Below are 4355 nucleotides of genomic sequence, written 5' to 3' on the forward strand. Positions count from 1 at the left end.
AATCCCTAAGACTGACTGGGTAATGAGAGACCGGCTCCTGAGAATTTAGCTTTCTTAATCATGTTCATAATTAATTCAAGAACATTGATAATTTCATTACATTCTTTTTGTCTTATCAATAAATGATGTGCCTGCACTTTTGGTCTTGTGTATACGGGAAAGAGGGAGGGAGAGAGGGAAAGAGAGAGAGAAGAGACAGAGAGAGGGGGATACTCAGAGTAATACTGCACTAAAAGCACTGGAGATGAAAATGATACAAACGGGGAAGTGGTAATTATAATCTTTGACCAGGCCACTGGCAGCACAATATGAAGTCAAGTGGCCACAAATAATTAATAAGGCCTCCTGGTGTGTGTGTGTGTGTGTGGTACATTGAGGGTGCAGCCTATGTCTTGTAAGTGTTACACTTCTGTTTGTCCAACACAGTATTTCATCAGCGCACAGACATAAGCTGTTTCAAGAACAAGATTTACAACAGACAACAACAGTTTCTTTCATCAGCACAGTAAAAACAGTGTGTCACACACCAGCCTTGCGTGTGGCGGCTAGCAGGCTGGGCCCTCCTCATGTGATCAGCAGAAGGTGTGCGGATTCTGCCTTTAGTAGAGAGCTATCGTTAGATCGCGTTTCAGTCCCATCACTGTGAAGCACTTTTAAAAGACCCCTCCCTCTCTCCCTGCCCTGCAGTATGTCCTCTAGACTGGGGTCAAAAACGAGAGTAAAGATAAAAAGGAGTTTTAGTTGCCTGTCTACACTCACAGCACCAGCCATTAGCAGATAAAATAATGAGGCAATATGCATTTTTAATAGTTCATCTGGGAATATTCAATAACCCCTTCACCCCTGTCCTCACTTTAATGGCTTCAGTCGTCCGTCAATAGCCTAAATGGAAGTAGTGCAAAAAAAAAAAAAAAGAATGAACGCAAGAACAGTGCTGGAAATAGAAAGAGGGAAAGGAAGGGCATGGGGACGATGTGTGGTGTAATAGATATCTTTGTCGTCTAAAAATACCTTTCAGCTGTTTCGGAGGATGATGCAAGTTTGAGAGCGACAACGCCACTGAATCACAGTCATGAGCGGGAGCGTGGAGCCCGGTGGCAGGGACTGATGTGATAGATGGACACTGGCTGGTCTATTAGATGCTGAACGATTGACCTCTGCGTCGGGGACTCTAATCTGATAACAGAGAGGGAGGTTGTCGCTTCAAGTACCGTGACAGCCCCTCAGTGGTTTTCTGGAAACTGTCAAGACCTCGGAAAAGGAGAAAGGACCTGTGTCAAAATATTACCAACATCAAAACATTGACTAGAGATGCGCTTGTTACGGCTAAAATGGCACACTAAACGCGCAGGATTTAGTCTTTGCGATGGGATTACATTCTTACATTGCACAGTTAAATAACTAACCAAGCGCACTTCAGATCTGAGAAATGATCTTAATACAGGTCGGATGGAGACAGCACATGAGAATATTTGTTCACTGGGATTCTTAAGCTGTTGTTCACGGTTCTGCCAGTCTTCTACGGTTGCACACAAAACACATCAAACACCAGCCACTCAGAACCAACACAAACCCACAGGACAACCATCCAGCTCAGGCATCTTCCTAAACTTCAGGGAAACCTGATATCTTGATAAAGACAGGTGCAACTGCACCACGCAGGACAGCTACCTGCTGCTATACAGAACTGAGAAGCATCTCACATTCCTCTCGTTCCAGCAGATCTCTGGCTCAGCCTGCACTAAGATATGAACTAGTATGTATGAAACATTAGAGATCTGAGCACTTTTATGTCCTATTTATTCCTCGTGTGCCACAGGCCCATTCCTGAGATATGACCAGACCTACGCAAGAAGCCTTTAATAAAATAAGAAAAAACTGAGGGGGAAAATAGAGATTTACTGCCAGACATTCTGACGGTGACTTGATATAAGGTGTTCATAACAAGTTTTGCATTTCATTCTTGGTCCCCTCGCACACATTTTAATCATGTTTTATGTGATCTATGTATGCTCCACTCGTCCTCCCTCCCTCCTTCTCTCTCTTCCACATCCGTTCCAAACAGATTGCCACAATACTTGTAATGATGGTCCTACCCAGCTGTGTTGGAGGAGAAGGGAAGGGGGCAGTGGGCTATAGTATTACCATAATACCACCCTCCCTCCCAGGGGAAACTGTGGAGACAGGAGGGGTGGTGGTATAGTGCAGATTGTGTGTGTGTGTGCATGTGTGTGTGTTGGGGGAGGGGGGTAACACCACTTTGGTGGGGACTCAGCTGTTCCTGGGGGCTGTGTGTGTGTGTGTGTGTCTGGGTTTGGGACAAGGCTGTGCCCGCCTGTAGGCAGTGCAATAAAAGTCACACACTGCTGCTGCAGCCAGTGAGGAGAATATATATAAACCGTCAAAGAAGACACAGCCCTCCAGACAGAGTCTGACTTACATTCTCATAATTAGGCACTTTCCCAATAAAACTGGGATTTGTAGGCTTGTATCGTTTTTATTTTATTTTATTTTTTTTACTAGTGGTTACCATAACACAGCAGGCCAGCAGCAGGAAGGAATGCAGGCATATAACATTTCTGGTATCATAAGATGTGCTTCTGTCCAATTTCGTAAAATAGTTTGTTTATACTTTTTCTGATTCCAATATTTCATTGGCATTTAGAAGAAAATGAAAAAGAAGAAAAAAATTGTATTGTGAATTAAATGTACAAAATCTCTGGCAGTTCTGTGCCATCTGTTTATCTCACAGGCATATTTTAGTATTAAGCAGAACCACCTGTGTGACATTACAGTACGCATCAGTCAGCATAGTGTTTTGACGAGATTAACTCTAACTACTTAGATGTGTCTCAATTAGTTGTGTCTCACTTTTCTCATATGCCCACAAAAGCTCATTTCCTCTTCACACCAACCCGGTGCCCATTCCTGTCTGTCTCCTGGCAGGAACATCATGGCTGCAGCAGCCACCAGCCCCCAGTCCACCTCACTGCTGCCACATCGTTTCCACTCTCTCTCTCTCAGGCTTCAAAAGATGAAGCCTGCAAGGGGGAAATGCAGGATGCTCGAACCATCCTGATGCTGTGTAATCCTCTAATCCTCCCTCCTCCTCTCCATCTCTTCCTTGCTCTCTCTCTCTCTCTCTCTCTCTCTTTTGCACATATATGCACACAAATGCACAAACATGAAAAAACGTATGCATTGATCTATGAATGGAATATGCCAAAAGATAATCCTACCCCCATATAAACTATAGTTTTATGAATGTGTGTGTGTGTGAGAGAGAGACAGATAGAGGGAGAGAGCGAGGGAGGGAGTGATAGGATGTGTAGTGCCATGCAGGGGGCGAGGCCTAATTAATGTAAGCGTTTGTCAGTGATTAAGCCTTAAACAGGAAAGGTCATTGGAGCAGCGGAGCGCGGCATGTTCCTGAGCCTGCTCTAAGGGCAGTCTAAACCTTTCCAGGCTAAATGGTAAAGATGCCATTTGGCAAGGAAGGGGGGAGGAGAGGAGGAAAGGAGGATAGAGGAGAGGAGGAAAGAGAAGAGGAAGGGAGGGAGGGATGAAGATAGCAGCGGGGCGGCGAGGGGTGGAGAGGGGAGGAGAGGAGAGAGGAGGGGAGAGTGGAGCAAGTCTGCTTCTGACATACGGGTCATTGGTTCTTTCACTGTCCATTACCCCCACTGGTCAAACCCTTGTGATCTGTGTCATTTAGGGGATGAAAAATAAGGCCTTTGACAAGATCAATAGACCCACCCATCTGCTCTGGCAGTGAGTAATCCACTGTCACCAATTGACAACTGGACAATTACAAACCATCGCCATGGAGATCTCCTGAAGGAACGTAACCTTTAGGTCCTCACAATAATCATAATAATAAAAGCACAATAATCATAATAAAATATATAAATTCATAATAATTATCATCATACTAGTACTAATCATAACACTCATCATTATAATAATAAATATTGTCATAGTAATCATTATAATCACAATAGTACGTTGTGATGCCTTACCTCTGCTTGGTTTGCAGAAATCTACTGAACAAATTCAGATTATGTAACCACAACTCCCAAAATTCAAAACTCACTTATCAAAATACTACTTTTTTTCATTTAATTTCTCTTGTTCTCTCTTTCCATCTATTTCTCTTATATTTAAACTTTATTTTGTGTGATAATTTGTTAAGATCACATATGTATTTTAAACAGGCTAAGGCCCTCATCAAACCCCCACTAAGATCCAGCTAAAGGCATGTTGAATTGAAACTTAATTCTAAAATCACATAATCAAAAGGATGTTGGTTGCTATGCTCTCGTAGCTGGAATCCATGTACAAGCTTGTTTTGCATC

The sequence above is a fragment of the Hypomesus nipponensis genome, chromosome 12, assembly GCF_054491055.1.
Source record: "Hypomesus nipponensis isolate SF chromosome 12, ASM5449105v1, whole genome shotgun sequence".
NCBI lineage: Eukaryota > Metazoa > Chordata > Actinopteri > Osmeriformes > Osmeridae > Hypomesus > Hypomesus nipponensis.